Source organism: Eschrichtius robustus, chromosome 1 (assembly GCF_028021215.1).
Source record: "Eschrichtius robustus isolate mEscRob2 chromosome 1, mEscRob2.pri, whole genome shotgun sequence".
Classification (NCBI taxonomy): Eukaryota; Metazoa; Chordata; class Mammalia; order Artiodactyla; family Eschrichtiidae; genus Eschrichtius; species Eschrichtius robustus.
This window is the reverse complement of record NC_090824.1, coordinates 143,681,972-143,701,736: the sequence shown is the minus strand read 5'-3', so window position 1 is coordinate 143,701,736 and position 19,765 is coordinate 143,681,972. Positions and strand designations below refer to the sequence as shown.

At 55.6% G+C, this 19,765-nt stretch overlaps 7 non-coding genes across 7 annotated transcripts; all 7 read right to left on the bottom strand.

Annotated features, from left to right (window-relative positions):
- Positions 1-639: 639 nt before the first annotated feature.
- LOC137754153 (small nucleolar RNA SNORD116) lies at positions 640-732 on the bottom strand. Its single transcript, XR_011071751.1, has one exon. It is a non-coding gene; the product is annotated as a small nucleolar RNA SNORD116 (small nucleolar RNA).
- Positions 733-3,416: 2,684 nt separating this feature from the next.
- LOC137777647 (small nucleolar RNA SNORD116) lies at positions 3,417-3,509 on the bottom strand. Its single transcript, XR_011076581.1, has one exon. It is a non-coding gene; the product is annotated as a small nucleolar RNA SNORD116 (small nucleolar RNA).
- Positions 3,510-6,141: 2,632 nt separating this feature from the next.
- LOC137754146 (small nucleolar RNA SNORD116) lies at positions 6,142-6,234 on the bottom strand. The gene has a single exon (XR_011071749.1). It is a non-coding gene; the product is annotated as a small nucleolar RNA SNORD116 (small nucleolar RNA).
- A 2,684-nt stretch (positions 6,235-8,918) lies between these two features.
- On the bottom strand, positions 8,919-9,011 carry LOC137776541 (small nucleolar RNA SNORD116). Its single transcript, XR_011076251.1, has one exon. It is a non-coding gene; the product is annotated as a small nucleolar RNA SNORD116 (small nucleolar RNA).
- Positions 9,012-11,643: 2,632 nt separating this feature from the next.
- On the bottom strand, positions 11,644-11,736 carry LOC137754143 (small nucleolar RNA SNORD116). The gene has a single exon (XR_011071744.1). It is a non-coding gene; the product is annotated as a small nucleolar RNA SNORD116 (small nucleolar RNA).
- A 2,684-nt stretch (positions 11,737-14,420) lies between these two features.
- Positions 14,421-14,513, bottom strand: LOC137777501 (small nucleolar RNA SNORD116). Its single transcript, XR_011076542.1, has one exon. It is a non-coding gene; the product is annotated as a small nucleolar RNA SNORD116 (small nucleolar RNA).
- Positions 14,514-17,146: 2,633 nt separating this feature from the next.
- LOC137754139 (small nucleolar RNA SNORD116) lies at positions 17,147-17,239 on the bottom strand. Its single transcript, XR_011071743.1, has one exon. It is a non-coding gene; the product is annotated as a small nucleolar RNA SNORD116 (small nucleolar RNA).
- Positions 17,240-19,765: the final 2,526 nt, after the last annotated feature.

The window sequence follows — 19,765 nt, the reverse complement described above, 5'->3', positions numbered from 1 at the left end:
CAGGACCTGTCCTCATGATACCTTACCTTTCTCTCCAGGGCAGCAGCCACTACGCAGGCTTAAATGCAGCACTCGATCCTCACCCCACTCCACGATGATCCACTTAGCGCCAACAGTGTGCTGGCAGCTTCAGGGGCAGCAGCGAGGCCTAATCCATCAGCCCCCTTCCGCCATCACCAAACTCCATCCCACCCCCGCCCACTGCTCCAGCCCCACCGGGCACTCAAGAACCTCACCGCACCAAACACAACAACAGAGAGGGCCACAGGCCTGGCCTGAGGCTCCAGGCTCCAACCAGGGAACCTTGCTCATTTTGGCTTCCAAAATCAACCACCGAAGCGGCATGCACAAAGCGTGATCCTGGTCAAAACACACTTCTCCAAGTGAAAGCTCACTGGGCCCACACCAGCACACACTCCGACTCTGAAGACTAGCAGGAGAGCCTGCCCCCTTGCATTCCCTCACGGCCTTTTAGCAGGGATCGCGGATTCATAGATGACCCAGCTTATGGGCAGACACGGTCGACCCTCAGACAGGAGCCCCTCCAATGCTAGAGCCCTTAGTGGTGTTGGCATGCATGTCAGCAGGGGATGTTGGCCCTCACTCCTAACTGTCCCCTACCCCCGAGAGAAACGTGCTGGACCTCAGTTGCGATGAGGAGACCGTAGAGCTTTCTCACTCATTTTGTTCAGATTTTCCAAGGAATGCATACAAGGGTGTCATCATCGATCCAAGCACATGCTGGGATGCTGCAGAACACAAACGGGCAGGCCGTGGGGCTCTGCAGAGGAGCCATGAGCCAGAAGTACTCCAACAGCCTGGGGAATCCACAGTCCTCAGGCCACTCAGCAAGACCAACAATCAATCCACTCTTGCAGCCATTGGACCCATCTGAGGAAAACCTAATATCCAATGGCACATCTTGGTATGCGTGAATGCTACTGTCCTGAGTTATCCCCAGCCACGCTCAGCAACGTGCGCCTGCTCCACTTTTTCCAGTTCCCCTTAGCACATCCAGTCATCAGACAACACGAAGGTCTTCTTGTTTTTGCCGACGGCCAGCCTTACCCTGCAACTGCACCTGAGAAGTGGACAGAAATCATGCGGCTTCTGAATTGCACCACAGTCCTCAGAGAACGATTCTTGTGAAAACTTACCTGCGTGTGAGCCCGGAACCTGCTTCCCAAGTACCACTATTCCTTACCGAAAATGGATTGCGTGTCTCACAGCACGACTGGAGGAAGTTAGGCATGTATGTTGGCCGGTGTGTGAGACGCTGTATGTGTGTACTCACGCGTGTGGGCGTGTGTGACTGTGACTACGCACGAAGATGCACTCGTGGGTTCCGGTGTGTGCCGCTGAATACGCGTCTTGGTCTCTGGGTGTCCCTGTGGCCCTCTGCAGGCGCCTCCAACACTAAACGCCATAGTTTATACACACCATCCTGGATGGACCCCCAACTGAAAGGAGAAAGACCCCTGTCAGCTTCAAGAGGCCACATGCGAACTTTGACCCCCAGGGACTGTTGAAATAGCCCACTGACTCCCGCACTCTCACAGCCACGCCTTGTGAGCAAAGCACAAAGACTGGACGAGACCTGCCTCCCGGCCGTGGCTGTCACATCTATGTGGACCTGGAGACCCTGCCACCTACCAGCACATCTGATGTGCCCTTGGGGTCACTCGCAGCACACCCGGAAGCAAGGGAACCTCCCATGGGCGGGCTGACTGCGACCTGCAGTTGCCTACAGGCAAGATGCAGCCCGGCACTTCTCAAGGGGCTAAGGAACAGCGGACCAAGTGCGTCTTCACACCAACTAGAACAAATCACTTTCCATGACCCCGTGGGAATGTCCACAATGGGAAGTGTTGGGCTTCAGCAACCATGACACAGGTTGGAACACCAGAGCAGAAATTAGGCCACCTCCCCGCCCACGTATCGGCAAGTTTCCAACTGGCAGGGTTGGTGGCCCTGACCACTGAGAAAACGCTCAAACGATACACAGCCTCTTCCTAAGTGCCCTCCTCCTGCATGCAGGGCGACTCGACCCTATTGGAAGCCACAGACATTATGCGACACGGGGACACTGAACACCAGGGAAGACAGACCGCTAGCCTGTCTGCTTTGATGAGGCCCACACCACCCCATGCATCCTGGCAATTCTCCACTGCTACAGCGACACTACCGAGGAACTCACAGCGATCAAATGCACTGTTCCTGAGGACCACAGACAGACTTTCAACGGAAGACCTCTGCCACACGAGGGGACCTGGAAGCTTGAAAGGGCACAGTGGTTGTCCACGACAGCACACCTGGCTTCGCAACAGTGCCCCCATCTCTGCCCCGCCCACGGACTGCTGCAGATCAACCTCAGGCTGTTCGAAAGGCCTGCATGCAAAACTGGCTGACGGTGTCATGCCCCCCCGGGAGAGACACTTTCGCTTTGCACATTCCCAAACAAGGGAAGAAAGCAGCCAATAGGGATGTTCCATAACTCAACTACCTCCAAGGAGGACGGAACAGACGCCTCACAATGTCAATATTCTCTACGTCCCGCAAGACACCCTTTGGGTGTCATTCCTCCGGCAATGGGATCACAACTCTACACAGGTTACCTACCTCACCTTATGCACTTGAACTGCCAAAGACACCCCCTCCATAGGCAGCTGATGCCAGCCCATCACGAACATGACGCATCCTTGGGAAGCCGAGGCCAGCACCTGCAACCCAATTATGACAGCCTATTCCACGACCTCACAAAGGACATGTCCTCATCATCCCTCACCTTCCTGTCCAGGCCATCAGCCACCACGCAGGTTAAAATGCAGCACTCGATCCTCACCCCACTCCACGATGCCCCACTTGGCACCAACACTGTGCTGGGTGTTAAAGTAGAGGAGCAGCCATGGGCAGCAGTGTGGCTTAATCCATCAGCCCCTTCCGCCGATGCCCAACCCGAGCCCAACCCCGCCCACTTCTCCAGCCTCACTAGGGACTCAAAAACCTCACTGTGCAAAAAGAAAGGACAGGGAGGGCCACAGGCCTGGCCTCAGGCTCCAGCAACCAACCAGGGACGATTGCTCATTTTGGCTTCCAAAATCAACACAAGAAATGGCATGCACGAAGCGTGATCCTGGCCAAAACACACCTATCCAACTGCAAGCACACTGGGCCTAGACCGGCACACACCCCGACTCTTCAGACCAGCAAGAGAGCCTGCCCCCTTGCATTCCTTCAACCGCCTTTCAGCAGGGACCCGGGATACACAGATAAGCCAGCTTATGCGCACACACGGTCGACACTCAGACAGGAGCCCCTCCACTACTGGAGTCCTTGGTGGTGTTTGCGTGCATGTCGGCAGGGGACACTGGACTTCACTCCTAACAGTCCCCTACACCCGAGAGAGGAAACGTGCTGAACCTCAGTTTCGATAAGGAGACGATAGAGTGTTCTCAACCATTTTGTTCAGAGTTTCCAAGGAATGCATACAAGGGTGTCATCATCGATCCAAGCACATGCTGGGATGGTACAGAACACAACCGGGCAGTGTGCGGGGCTCTGCAGGGGAGCCATGAGCCTGGGGTGCCCCAAAAGCCTGGAGAATCCACAGCCTTCAGGCCACTCAACAAGACGAACAATCAAGCCACTCTTGCAGCCATTGGGCCCATCTGAGGAAAACCTAATATCTAATGGCACATCTTGCGGTGGTTGAATACCTACCGTCCTGAGTTATCCGCGACCATGCTCGGGAACATGGCCCCGCCTCACTTTTTCCAGTTCTTCTTAGCACCTCCAGTCGTCAGAGCACACGAAGATCTTCTTGTATTTGCCAACGGCGAGGCTTGCCCAGCAACTGCACCTGGGAAGTGGACTTGTTTCCTCAGAGGACATGATCCATACAAACATTTACCTGGGCTTGAGCTCTGAAACTGCTTCCCAAGGACCTCTATCCCTTACCGAGAACTGACTGCATGTCTGATAGTATGACTGCAGGAAGTTAGGCACATAAATTGGCCGGCGTGTGAGAGGCTGTATTTCTGTGTTCACGCGTGTGACTGTGAATGCGCACGCAGTCGCTCTTGTGGGTTTCTCTGTGTACCGCTGACTACGCGTCTTGGTCTCTGTGTGTCCCTGTTGCCCTGTGAAGAGGCGTCCAACAGCAAACGCCATAGTGTATACACAACACAATGTCTAGGCCCACAACTGAAAGGAGAAAGCCCCCTGTCAGCTTCCAGAGGCCGCATGCAAACTTTAACCCCCAGGGGCTGTAGAAATGCTCCACGGGCTCCCTCTCTCCCACAGCCACGCCTTCTGACCAGAGCACAAAGACTGGACGAGACCTGCCTCCCGGCCGTGGGTGTGACATCTACGTGCAACTCGAGAACCTGCCAGCTACCAGCACATCTGATGTGCACTTGGGGTCACTCCCAGCACTTTCGGAAGCAAGGGAACTCCCATGGGTGAGCCGACACCGACCTACAGCATTCTACTGGCAAGATGCAGCCTGAAACCACTCAAGGGGCTAAAGAACATCGAACAAAGTGCAACTTCTTGCCAACTAGGCCTAATCACTTTCCTTTGACCCGTGGGAATGCCCACCACAGGAAGCAGAGGGCTTCAGCAGCCATGACCCATGTTGGAACCCCACAGCGGAAACTAGGCCACCTTCCCGGCCATGTCTCAGGCAGCTCCCATCCTGCAAGGTTCGCGGCCCTGACCCCTAAGGAACCGCTCAAACGCTCAACAGCCTCGTCCAACGTGCCCTACTCCAGCCAGCAGGGCGACGCGTCCCTACTGGAAGACACAGACATCTTCCGAACACGGGAACAAGGAACACCAGGGAAGACAGACCGCAAGCCTGTCTGCTTTGAAGATGCTGATCCCACCTGATGCATCCTGGAAATTCTCCACTGCCACAGTGACACCACTGAGGAACTCAGAGTGATCAAAGGCGTGGTCCCCGAGGACCACAGACAGACTTGCAGCGGAAGACCTCTGCCATGTGAGGGGACTTGGAAGCCTGAAAGTGAAGAGTGGCTGGCCTTGGCAGCGCACCAGGGATGGCAACAGTGCCCCCTTCTCTGCCCCGCCAACGGACTGCTCTGGATAAAGCTCTGGCTATTCGAAAGGCCTGCATGCCACACGGGCCGGCTGCATCATGCCCTCCGGCAGAAACACTATCGCGTTGCACATTCCCAAAAGTGGGAAAAGAGCGACCAAAGGGCTTGTTTGCATAATTCACCTACCCCCAAGAAGGCCGGCACAGATGCCTCAGCATGTCCGTCTTCTCTATGTCCCGCAAGACACCCGTGGGGAGTCACTCCTCTGGAAACGGGATTGCAAATCTTCACAGGTAACCTACCTCACTGCATCCTCATGAACTGCCAAAGCCATCCCCACCATAGGCAGCTGATGCCAGGCCATCACGAACAAGACACATCCTTGGGAAGCCGAGGCCAGCGCCTGCAACCCAATGATGACAGCCCATCCCACGACATCACACAGGACCTGTCCTCATCATACCTTACCTTTCTCTCCAGGGCAGCAGCCACTACGCAGGCTTAAATGCAGCACTCGATCCTCACCCCACTCCACGATGATCCACTTAGCGCCAACAGTGTGCTGGCAGCTTCAGGGGCAGCAGCGAGGCCTAATCCATCAGCCCCCTTCCGCCATCACCAAACTCCATCCCACCCCCGCCCACTGCTCCAGCCCCACCGGGCACTCAAGAACCTCACCGCACCAAACACAACAACAGAGAGGGCCACAGGCCTGGCCTGAGGCTCCAGGCTCCAACCAGGGAACCTTGCTCATTTTGGCTTCCAAAATCAACCACTGAAGCGGCATGCACAAAGCGTGATCCTGGTCAAAACACACTTCTCCAAGTGAAAGCTCACTGGGCCCACACCAGCACACACTCCGACTCTGAAGACTAGCAGGAGAGCCTGCCCCCTTGCATTCCGTCACGGCCTTTTAGCAGGGACCGCGGATTCATAGATGACCCAGCTTATGGGCAGACACGGTCGACCCTCAGACAGGAGCCCCTCCAATGCTAGAGCCCTTAGTGGTGTTGGCATGCATGTCAGCAGGGGATGTTGGCCCTCACTCCTAACTGTCCCCTACCCCCGAGAGAAACGTGCTGGACCTCAGTTGCGATGAGGAGACCGTAGAGCTTTCTCACTCATTTTGTTCAGATTTTCCAAGGAATGCATACAAGGGTGTCATCATCGATCCAAGCACATGCTGGGACGCTGCAGAACACAAACGGGCAGGCCGTGGGGCTCTGCAGAGGAGCCATGAGCCAGAAGTACTCCAACAGCCTGGGGAATCCACAGTCCTCAGGCCACTCAGCAAGACCAAAAATCAATCCACTTTTGCAGCCATTGGACCCATCTGAGGAAAACCTAATATCCAATGGCACATCTTAGTATGCGTGAATGCTACTGTCCTGAGTTATCCCCAGCCACGCTCAGCAACGTGCGCCTGCTCCACTTTTTCCAGTTCCCCTTAGCACATCCAGTCATCAGACAACACGAAGGTCTTCTTGTTTTTGCCGACGGCCAGCCTTACCCTGCAACTGCACCTGAGAAGTGGACAGAAATCATGCGGATTCTGAAATGCACCACAGTCCTCAGAGAACGATTCTTGTGAAAACTTACTTGCGTGTGAGCCCAGAACCTGCTTCCCAAGTACCACTATTCCTTACCGAAAACGGATTGCGTGTCTCACAGCACGACTGGAGGAAGTTAGGCATGTATGTTGGCCGGTGTGTGAGACGCTGTATGTGTGTACTCACGCGTGTGGGCGTGTGTGACTGTGACTGCGCACGAAGATGCACTCGTGGGTTCCGGTGTGTGCCGCTGAATACGCGTCTTGGTCTCTGGGTGTCCCTGTGGCCCTCTGCAGGCGCCTCCAACAGTAAACGCCATAGTTTATACACACCATCCTGGATGGACCCCCAACTGAAAGGAGAAAGACCCCTGTCAGCTTCAAGAGGCCACATGCGAACTTTGACCCCCAGGGACTGTTGAAATAGCCCACAGACTCCCGCACTCTCACAGCCACGCCTTGTGAGCAAAGCACAAAGACTGGACGAGACCTGCCTCCCGGCCGTGTCTGTCACATCTATGTGGACCTGGAGACCCTGCCACCTACCAGCACATCTGATGTGCCCTTGGGGTCACTCCCAGCACTCCCGGAAGCAAGGGAACCTCCCATGGGCGGGCTGACTGCGACCTGCAGTTGCCTACAGGCAAGATGCAGCCCGGCACTTCTCAAGGGGCTAAGGAACAGCGGACCAAGTGCGTCTTCACACCAACTAGAACAAATCACTTTCCATGACCCCGTGGGAATGTCCACAATGGGAAGTGTTGGGCTTCAGCAACCATGACACAGGTTGGAACACCAGAGCAGAAATTAGGCCACCTCCTCGCCCACGTATCGGCAAGTTTCCAACTGGCAGGGTTGGTGGCCCTGACCACTGAGAAAACGCTCAAACGATACACAGCCTCTTCCTAAGTGCCCTCCTCCTGCATGCAGGGCGACTCGACCCTATTGGAAGCCACAGACATTATGCGACACGGGGACACTGAACACCAGGGAAGACAGACCGCAAGCCTGTCTGCTTTGATGAGGCCCACACCACCCCATGCATCCTGGCAATTCTCCACTGCTACAGCGACACTACCGAGGAACTCACAGCGATCAAATGCACTGTTCCTGAGGACCACAGACAGACTTTCAACGGAAGACCTCTGCCACACGAGGGGACCTGGAAGCTTGAAAGGGCACAGTGGTTGTCCACGACAGCACACCTGGCTTCGCAACAGTGCCCCCATCTCTGCCCCGTCCACGGACTGCTGCAGATCAACCTCAGGCTGTTCGAAAGGCCTGCATGCAAAACTGGCTGGCGGTGTCATGCCCCCCCGGGAGAGACACTTTCGCTTTGCACATTCCCAAACAAGGGAAGAAAGCAGCCAATAGGGATGTTCCATAACTCAACTACCTCCAAGGAGGACGGGACAGACGCCTCACAATGTCAATCTTCTCTACGTCCCGCAAGACACCCTTTGGGTGTCATTCCTCCGGCAATGGGATCACAACTCTACACAGGTTACCTACCTCACCTCATGCACTTGAACTGCCAAAGCCACCCCCTCCATAGGCAGCTGATGCCAGCCCATCACGAACATGACGCATCCTTGGGAAGCCGAGGCCAGCACCTGCAACCCAATTATGACAGCCTATTCCACGACCTCACAAAGGACATGTCCTCATCATCCCTCACCTTCCTGTCCAGGCCATCAGCGACCACGCAGGTTTAAATGCAGCACTCCATCCTCACCCCACTCCACGATGCCCCACTTGGCACCAACACTGTGCTGGGTGTTAAAGTAGAGGAGCAGCCATGGGCAGCAGTGTGGCCTAATCCATCAGCCCCTTCCGCCGACGCCCAACCCGAGCCCAACCCCGCCCACTTCTCCAGCCTCACTAGGGACTCAAAAACCTCACTGTGCAAAAAGAAAGGACAGGGAGGGCCACAGGCCTGGCCTCAGGCTCCAGCAACCAACCAGGGACGCTTGCTCATTTTGGCTTCCAAAATCAACACAAGAAATGGCATGCACGAAGCGTGATCCTGGCCAAAACACACCTATCCAACTGCAAGCACACTGGGCCTAGACCGGCACACACCCCGACTCTTAAGACCAGCAAGAGAGCCTGCCCCCTTGCATTCCTTCAACCGCCTTTCAGCAGGGACCCGGGATACACAGATAAGCCAGCTTATGCGCAGACACGGTCGACACTCAGACAGGAGCCCCTCCACTACTGGAGTCCTTGGTGGTGTTTGCGTGCATGTCGGCAGGGGACACTGGACTTCACTCCTAACAGTCCCCTACACCCGAGAGAGGAAACGTGCTGAACCTCAGTTTCGATAAGGAGACGATAGAGTGTTCTCACCCATTTTGTTCAGAGTTTCCAAGGAATGCATACAAGGGTGTCATCATCGATCCAAGCACATGCTGGGATGGTGCAGAACACAACCGGGCAGTGTGCGGGGCTCTGCAGGGGAGCCATGAGCCTGGGGTGCCCCAAAAGCCTGGAGAATCCACAGCCCTCAGGCCACTCAACAAGACGAACAATCAAGCCACTCTTGCAGCCATTGGGCCCATCTGAGGAAAACCTAATATCTAATGGCACATCTTGCGGTGGTTGAATACCTACCGTCCTGAGTTATCCGCGACCATGCTCGGGAACATGGCCCCGCCTCACTTTTTCCAGTTCTTCTTAGCACCTCCAGTCGTCAGAGCACACGAAGATCTTCTTGTATTTGCCAACGGCGAGGCTTGCCCAGCAACTGCAACTGGGAAGTGGACTTGTTTCCTCAGAGGACATGATCCATACAAACATTTACCTGGGCTTGAGCTCTGAAACTGCTTCCCAAGGACCTCTATCCCTTACCGAGAACTGACTGCATGTCTGATAGTATGACTGCAGGAAGTTAGGCACATAAATTGGCCGGCGTGTGAGAGGCTGTATTTCTGTGTTCACGCGTGTGACTGTGACTGCGCACGCTGTCGCTCTTGTGGGTTTCTCTGTGTACCGCTGACTACGCGTCTTGGTCTCTGTGTGTCCCTGTTGCCCTGTGAAGAGGCGTCCAACAGCAAACGCCATAGTGTATACACAACACAATGTCTAGGCCCACAACTGAAAGGAGAAAGGCCCCTGTCAGCTTCCAGAGGCCGCATGCAAACTTTAACCCCCAGGGGCTGTAGAAATGCTCCAGGGGCTCCCTCTCTCCCACAGCCACGCCTTCTGACCAGAGCACAAAGACTGGACGAGACCTGCCTCCCGGCCGTGGGTGTGACATCTACGTGCAACTCGAGAACCTGCCAGCTACCAGCACATCTGATGTGCACTTGGGGTCACTCCCAGCACTTTCGGAAGCAAGGGAACTCCCATGGGTGAGCCGACACCGACCTACAGCATTCTACTGGCAAGATGCAGCCTGAAACCACTCAAGGGGCTAAAGAACATCGAACAAAGTGCAACTTCTTGCCAACTAGGCCTAATCACTTTCCTTTGACCCGTGGGAATGCCCACCACAGGAAGCAGAGGGCTTCAGCAGCCATGACCCATGTTGGAACCCCACAGCGGAAACTAGGCCACCTTCCCGGCCATGTCTCAGGCAGCTCCCATCCTGCAAGGTTCGCGGCCCTGACCCCTAAGGAACCGCTCAAACGCTCAACAGCCTCGTCCAACGTGCCCTACTCCAGCCAGCAGGGCGACGCGTCCCTACTGGAAGACACAGACATTTTCCGAACACGGGAACAAGGAACACCAGGGAAGACAGACCGCAAGCCTGTCTGCTTTGAAGATGCTGATCCCACCTGATGCATCCTGGAAATTCTCCACTGCCACAGTGACACCACTGAGGAACTCAGAGTGATCAAAGGCGTGGTCCCCGAGGACCACAGACAGACTTGCAACGGAAGACCTCTGCCATGTGAGGGCACTTGGAAGCCTGAAAGGGAAGAGTGGCTGGCCTTGGCAGCGCACCAGGGATGGCAACAGTGCCCCCTTCTCTGCCCCGCCAACGGACTGCTCTGGATAAAGCTCTGGCTATTCGAAAGGCCTGCATGCCACACGGGCCGGCCGCATCATGCCCTCCGGCAGAAACACTATCGCGTTGCACATTCCCAAAAGTGGGAAAAGAGCGACCAAAGGGCTTGTTTGCATAACTCACCTACCCCCAAGAAGGCCGGCACAGATGCCTCAGCATGTCCGTCTTCTCTATGTCCCGCAAGACACCCGTGGGGAGTCACTCCTCTGGAAACGGGATTGCAAATCTTCACAGGTAACCTACCTCATTGCATCCTCATGAACTGCCAAAGCCATCCCCACCATAGGCAGCTGATGCCAGGCCATCACGAACAAGACACATCCTTGGGAAGCCGAGGCCAGCGCCTGCAACCCAATGATGACAGCCCATCCCACGACATCACACAGGACCTGTCCTCATCATACCTTACCTTTCTCTCCAGGGCAGCAGCCACTACGCAGGCTTAAATGCAGCACTCGATCCTCACCCCACTCCACGATGATCCACTTAGCGCCAACAGTGTGCTGGCAGCTTCAGGGGCAGCAGCGAGGCCTAATCCATCAGCCCCCTTCCGCCATCACCAAACTCCATCCCACCCCCGCCCACTGCTCCAGCCCCACCGGGCACTCAAGAACCTCACCGCACCAAACACAACAACAGAGAGGGCCACAGGCCTGGCCTGAGGCTCCAGGCTCCAACCAGGGAACCTTGCTCATTTTGGCTTCCAAAATCAACCACCGAAGCGGCATGCACAAAGCGTGATCCTGGTCAAAACACACTTCTCCAAGTGAAAGCTCACTGGGCCCACACCAGCACACACTCCGACTCTGAAGACTAGCAGGAGAGCCTGCCCCCTTGCATTCCCTCACGGCCTTTTAGCAGGGACCGCGGATTCATAGATGACCCAGCTTATGGGCAGACACGGTCGACCCTCAGACAGGAGCCCCTCCAATGCTAGAGCCCTTAGTGGTGTTGGCATGCATGTCAGCAGGGGATGTTGGCCCTCACTCCTAACTGTCCCCTACCCCCGAGAGAAACGTGCTGGACCTCAGTTGCGATGAGGAGACCGTAGAGCTTTCTCACTCATTTTGTTCAGATTTTCCAAGGAATGCATACAAGGGTGTCATCATCGATCCAAGCACATGCTGGGACGCTGCAGAACACAAACGGGCAGGCCGTGGGGCTCTGCAGAGGAGCCATGAGCCAGAAGTACTCCAACAGCCTGGGGAATCCACAGTCCTCAGGCCACTCAGCAAGACCAACAATCAATCCACTCTTGCAGCCATTGGACCCATCTGAGGAAAACCTAATATCCAATGGCACATCTTAGTATGCGTGAATGCTACTGTCCTGAGTTATCCCCAGCCACGCTCAGCAACGTGCGCCTGCTCCACTTTTTCCAGTTCCCCTTAGCACATCCAGTCATCAGACAACACGAAGGTCTTCTTGTTTTTGCCGACGGCCAGCCTTACCCTGCAACTGCACCTGAGAAGTGGACAGAAATCATGCGGCTTCTGAATTGCACCACAGTCCTCAGAGAACGATTCTTGTGAAAACTTACCTGCGTGTGAGCCCGGAACCTGCTTCCCAAGTACCACTATTCCTTACCGAAAACGGATTGCGTGTCTCACAGCACGACTGGAGGAAGTTAGGCATGTATGTTGGCCGGTGTGTGAGACGCTGTATGTGTGTACTCACGCGTGTGGGCGTGTGTGACTGTGACTGCGCACGAAGATGCACTCGTGGGTTCCGGTGTGTGCCGCTGAATACGTGTCTTGGTCTCTGGGTGTCCCTGTGGCCCTCTGCAGGCGCCTCCAACAGTAAACGCCATAGTTTATACACACCATCCTGGATGGACCCCCAACTGAAAGGAGAAAGACCCCTGTCAGCTTCAAGAGGCCACATGCGAACTTTGACCCCCAGGGACTGTTGAAATAGCCCACAGACTCCCGCACTCTCACAGCCACGCCTTGTGAGCAAAGCACAAAGACTGGACGAGACCTGCCTCCCGGCCGTGTCTGTCACATCTATGTGGACCTGGAGATCCTGCCACCTACCAGCACATCTGATGTGCCCTTGGGGTCACTCCCAGCACTCCCGGAAGCAAGGGAACCTCCCATGGGCGGGCTGACTGCGACCTGCAGTTGCCTACAGGCAAGATGCAGCCCGGCACTTCTCAAGGGGCTAAGGAACAGCGGACCAAGTGCGTCTTCACACCAACTAGATCAAATCACTTTCCATGACCCCGTGGGAATGTCCACAATGGGAAGTGTTGGGCTTCAGCAACCATGACACAGGTTGGAACACCAGAGCAGAAATTAGGCCACCTCCTCGCCCACGTATCGGCAAGTTTCCAACTGGCAGGGTTGGTGGCCCTGACCACTGAGAAAACGCTCAAACGATACACAGCCTCTTCCTAAGTGCCCTCCTCCTGCATGCAGGGCGACTCGACCCTATTGGAAGCCACAGACATTATGCGACACGGGGACACTGAACACCAGGGAAGACAGACCGCAAGCCTGTCTGCTTTGATGAGGCCCACACCACCCCATGCATCCTGGCAATTCTCCACTGCTACAGCGACACTACCGAGGAACTCACAGCGATCAAATGCACTGTTCCTGAGGACCACAGACAGACTTTCAACGGAAGACCTCTGCCACACGAGGGGACCTGGAAGCTTGAAAGGGCACAGTGGTTGTCCACGACAGCACACCTGGCTTCGCAACAGTGCCCCCATCTCTGCCCCGCCCACGGACTGCTGCAGATCAACCTCAGGCTGTTCGAAAGGCCTGCATGCAAAACTGGCTGGCGGTGTCATGCCCCCCCGGGAGAGACACTTTCGCTTTGCACATTCCCAAACAAGGGAAGAAAGCAGCCAATAGGGATGTTCCATAACTCAACTACCTCCAAGGAGGACGGGACAGACGCCTCACAATGTCAATCTTCTCTACGTCCCGCAAGACACCCTTTGGGTGTCATTCCTCCGGCAATGGGATCACAACTCTACACAGGTTACCTACCTCACCTCATGCACTTGAACTGCCAAAGCCACCCCCTCCATAGGCAGCTGATGCCAGCCCATCACGAACATGACGCATCCTTGGGAAGCCGAGGCCAGCACCTGCAACCCAATTATGACAGCCTATTCCACGACCTCACAAAGGACATGTCCTCATCATCCCTCACCTTCCTGTCCAGGCCATCAGCGACCACGCAGGTTTAAATGCAGCACTCGATCCTCACCCCACTCCAGGATGCCCCACTTGGCACCAACACTGTGCTGGGTGTTAAAGTAGAGGAGCAGCCATGGGCAGCAGTGTGGCCTAATCCATCAGCCCCTTCCGCCGACGCCCAACCCGAGCCCAACCCCGCCCACTTCTCCAGCCTCACTAGGGACTCAAAAACCTCACTGTGCAAAAAGAAAGGACAGGGAGGGCCACAGGCCTGGCCTCAGGCTCCAGCAACCAACCAGGGACGCTTGCTCATTTTGGCTTCCAAAATCAACACAAGAAATGGCATGCACGAAGCGTGATCCTGGCCAAAACACACCTATCCAACTGCAAGCACACTGGGCCTAGACCGGCACACACCCCGACTCTTAAGACCAGCAAGAGAGCCTGCCCCCTTGCATTCCTTCAACCGCCTTTCAGCAGGGACCCGGGATACACAGATAAGCCAGCTTATGCGCAGACACGGTCGACACTCAGACAGGAGCCCCTCCACTACTGGAGTCCTTGGTGGTGTTTGCGTGCATGTCGGCAGGGGACACTGGACTTCACTCCTAACAGTCCCCTATACCCGAGAGAGGAAACGTGCTGAACCTCAGTTTCGATAAGGAGACGATAGAGTGTTCTCACCCATTTTGTTCAGAGTTTCCAAGGAATGCATACAAGGGTGTCATCCTCGATCCAAGCACATGCTGGGATGGTGCAGAACACAACCGGGCAGTGTGCGGGGCTCTGCAGGGGAGCCATGAGCCTGGGGTGCCCCAAAAGCCTGGAGAATCCACAGCCCTCAGGCCACTCAACAAGACGAACAATCAAGCCACTCTTGCAGCCATTGGGCCCATCTGAGGAAAACCTAATATCTAATGGCACATCTTGCGGTGGTTGAATACCTACCGTCCTGAGTTATCCGCGACCATGCTCGGGAACATGGCCCCGCCTCACTTTTTCCAGTTCTTCTTAGCACCTCCAGTCGTCAGAGCACACGAAGATCTTCTTGTATTTGCCAACGGCGAGGCTTGCCCAGCAACTGCACCTGGGAAGTGGACTTGTTTCCTCAGAGGACATGATCCATACAAACATTTACCTGGGCTTGAGCTCTGAAACTGCTTCCCAAGGACCTCTATCCCTTACCGAGAACTGACTGCATGTCTGATAGTATGACTGCAGGAAGTTAGGCACATAAATTGGCCGGCGTGTGAGAGGCTGTATTTCTGTGTTCACGCGTGTGACTGTGACTGCGCACGCAGTCGCTCTTGTGGGTTTCTCTGTGTACCGCTGACTACGCGTCTTGGTCTCTGTGTGTCCCTGTTGCCCTGTGAAGAGGCGTCCAACAGCAAACGCCATAGTGTATACACAACACAATGTCTAGGCCCACAACTGAAAGGAGAAAGCCCCCTGTCAGCTTCCAGAGGCCGCATGCAAACTGTAACCCCCAGGGGCTGTAGAAATGCTCCACGGGCTCCCTCTCTCCCACAGCCACGCCTTCTGACCAGAGCACAAAGACTGGACGAGACCTGCCTCCCAGCCGTGGGTGTGACATCTACGTGCAACTCGAGAACCTGCCAGCTACCAGCACATCTGATGTGCACTTGGGGTCACTCCCAGCACTTTCGGAAGCAAGGGAACTCCCATGGGTGAGCCGACACCGACCTACAGCATTCTACTGGCAAGATGCAGCCTGAAACCACTCAAGGGGCTAAAGAACATCGAACAAAGTGCAACTTCTTGCCAACTAGGCCTAATCACTTTCCTTTGACCCGTGGGAATGCCCACCACAGGAAGCAGAGGGCTTCAGCAGCCATGACCCATGTTGGAACCCCACAGCGGAAACTAGGCCACCTTCCCGGCCATGTCTCAGGCAGCTCCCATCCTGCAAGGTTCGCGGCCCTGACCCCTAAGGAACCGCTCAAACGCTCAACAGCCTCGTCCAACGTGCCCTACTCCAGCCAGCAGGGCGACGCGTCCCTACTGGAAGCCACAGACATCTTCCGAACACGGGAACAAGGAACACCAGGGAAGACAGACCGCAAGCCTGTCTGCTTTGAAGATGCTGATCCCACCTGATGCATCCTGGAAATTCTCCACTGCCACAGTGACACCACTGAGGAACTCAGAGTGATCAAAGGCGTGGTCCCCGAGGACCACAGACAGACTTGCAACGGAAGACCTCTGCCATGTGAGGGGACTTGGAAGCCTGAAAGGGAAGAGTGGCTGGCCTTGGCAGCGCACCAGGGATGGCAACAGTGCCCCCTTCTATGCCCCGCCAACGGACTGCTCTGGATAAAGCTCTGGCTATTCGAAAGGCCTGCATGCCACACGGGCCGGCCGCATCATGCCCTCCGGCAGAAACACTATCGCGTTGCACATTCCCAAAAGTGGGAAAAGAGCGACCAAAGGGCTTGTTTGCATAACTCACCTACCCCCAAGAAGGCCGGCACAGATGCCTCAGCATGTCCGTCTTCTCTATGTCCCGCAAGACACCCGTGGGGAGTCACTCCTCTGGAAACGGGATTGCAAATCTTCACAGGTAACCTACCTCACTACATCCTCATGAACTGCCAAAGCCATCCCCACCATAGGCAGCTGATGCCAGGCCATCACAAACAAGACACATCCTTGGGAAGCCGAGGCCAGCGCCTGCAACCCAATGATGACAGCCCATCCCACGACATCACACAGGACCTGTCCTCATGATACCTTACCTTTCTCTCCAGGGCAGCAGCCACTACGCAGGCTTAAATGCAGCACTCGATCCTCACCCCACTCCACGATGATCCACTTAGCGCCAACAGTGTGCTGGCAGCTTCAGGGGCAGCAGCGAGGCCTAATCCATCAGCCCCCTTCCGCCATCACCAAACTCCATCCCACCCCCGCCCACTGCTCCAGCCCCACCGGGCACTCAAGAACCTCACCGCACCAAACACAACAACAGAGAGGGCCACAGGCCTGGCCTGAGGCTCCAGGCTCCAACCAGGGAACCTTGCTCATTTTGGCTTCCAAAATCAACCACCGAAGCGGCATGCACAAAGCGTGATCCTGGTCAAAACACACTTCTCCAAGTGAAAGCTCACTGGGCCCACACCAGCACACACTCCGACTCTGAAGACTAGCAGGAGAGCCTGCCCCCTTGCATTCCCTCACGGCCTTTTAGCAGGGACCGCGGATTCATAGATGACCCAGCTTATGGGCAGACACGGTCTACCCTCAGACAGGAGCCCCTCCAATGCTAGAGCCCTTAGTGGTGTTGGCATGCATGTCAGCAGGGGATGTTGGCCCTCACTCCTAACTGTCCCCTACCCCCGAGAGGAAACCTGCTGGACCTCAGTTGCGATGAGGAGACCGTAGAGCTTTCTCACTCATTTTGTTCAGATTTTCCAAGGAATGCATACAAGGGTGTCATCATCGATCCAAGCACATGCTGGGACGCTGCAGAACACAAACGGGCAGGCCGTGGGGCTCTGCAGAGGAGCCATGAGCCAGAAGTACTCCAACAGCCTGGGGAATCCACAGTCCTCAGGCCACTCAGCAAGACCAACAATCAATCCACTCTTGCAGCCATTGGACCCATCTGAGGAAAACCTAATATCCAATGGCACATCTTAGTATGCGTGAATGCTACTGTCCTGAGTTATCCCCAGCCACGCTCAGCAACGTGCGCCTGCTCCACTTTTTCCAGTTCCCCTTAGCACATCCAGTCATCAGACAACACGAAGGTCTTCTTGTTTTTGCCGACGGCCAGCCTTACCCTGCAACTGCACCTGAGAAGTGGACAGAAATCATGCGGCTTCTGAATTGCACCACAGTCCTCAGAGAACGATTCTTGTGAAAACTTACCTGCGTGTGAGCCCGGAACCTGCTTCCCAAGTACCACTATTCCTTACCGAAAACGGATTGCGTGTCTCACAGCACGACTGGAGGAAGTTAGGCATGTATGTTGGCCGGTGTGTGAGACGCTGTATGTGTGTACTCACGCGTGTGGGCGTGTGTGACTGTGACTGCGCACGAAGATGCACTCGTGGGTTCCGGTGTGTGCCGCTGAATACGCGTCTTGGTCTCTGGGTGTCCCTGTGGCCCTCTGCAGGCGCCTCCAACAGTAAACGCCATAGTTTAAACACACCATCCTGGATGGACCCCCAACTGAAAGGAGAAAGACCCCTGTCAGCTTCAAGAGGCCACATGCGAACTTTGACCCCCAGGGACTGTTGAAATAGCCCACACACTCCCGCACTCTCACAGCCACGCCTTGTGAGCAAAGCACAAAGACTGGACGAGACCTGCCTCCCGGCCGTGTCTGTCACATCTATGTGGACCTGGAGACCCTGCCACCTACCAGCACATCTGATGTGCCCTTGGGGTCACTCCCAGCACTCCCGGAAGCAAGGGAACCTCCCATGGGCGGGCTGACTGCGACCTGCAGTTGCCTACAGGCAAGATGCAGCCCGGCACTTCTCAAGGGGCTAAGGAACAGCGGACCAAGTGCGTCTTCACACCAACTAGAACAAATCACTTTCCATGACCCCGTGGGAATGTCCACAATGGGAAGTGTTGGGCTTCAGCAACCATGACACAGGTTGGAACACCAGAGCAGAAATTAGGCCACCTCCTCGCCCACGTATCGGCAAGTTCCCAACTGGCAGGGTTGGTGGCCCTGACCACTGAGAAAACGCTCAAACGATACACAGCCTCTTCCTAAGTGCCCTCCTCCTGCATGCAGGGCGACTCGACCCTATTGGAAGCCACAGACCTTATGCGACACGGGGACACTGAACACCAGGGAAGACAGACCGCAAGCCTGTCTGCTTTGATGAGGCCCACACCACCCCATGCATCCTGGCAATTCTCCACTGCTACAGCGACACTACCGAGGAACTCACAGCGATCAAATGCACTGTTCCTGAGGACCACAGACAGACTTTCAACGGAAGACCTCTGCCACACGAGGGGACCTGGAAGCTTGAAAGGGCACAGTGGTTGTCCACGACAGCACACCTGGCTTCGCAACAGTGCCCCCATCTCTGCCCCGCCCACGGACTGCTGCAGATCAACCTCAGGCTGTTCGAAAGGCCTGCATGGAAAACTGGCTGGCGGTGTCATGCCCCCCCGGGAGAGACACTTTCGCTTTGCACATTCCCAAACAAGGGAAGAAAGCAGCCAATAGGGATGTTCCATAACTCAACTACCTCCAAGGAGGACGGGACAGACGCCTCACAATGTCAATCTTCTCTACGTCCCGCAAGACACCCTTTGGGTGTCATTCCTCCGGCAATGGGATCACAACTCTACACAGGTTACCTACCTCACCTCATGCACTTGAACTGCCAAAGCCACCCCCTCCATAGGCAGCTGATGCCAGCCCATCACGAACATGACGCATCCTTGGGAAGCCGAGGCCAGCACCTGCAACCCAATTATGACAGCCTATTCCACGACCTCACAAAGGACATGTCCTCATCATCCCTCACCTTCCTGTCCAGGCCATCAGCGACCACGCAGGTTTAAATGCAGCACTCGATCCTCACCCCACTCCACGATGCCGCACTTGGCACCAACACTGTGCTGGGTGTTAAAGTAGAGGAGCAGCCATGGGCAGCAGTGTGGCCTAATCCATCAGCCCCTTCCGCCGACGCCCAACCCGAGCCCAACCCCGCCCACTTCTCCAGCCTCACTAGGGACTCAAAAACCTCACTGTGCAAAAAGAAAGGACAGGGAGGGCCACAGGCCTGGCCTCAGGCTCCAGCAACCAACCAGGGACGCTTGCTCATTTTGGCTTCCAAAATCAACACAAGAAATGGCATGCACGAAGCGTGATCCTGGCCAAAACACACCTATCCAACTGCAAGCACACTGGGCCTAGACCGGCACACACCCCGACTCTTAAGACCAGCAAGAGAGCCTGCCCCCTTGCATTCCTTCAACCGCCTTTCAGCAGGGACCC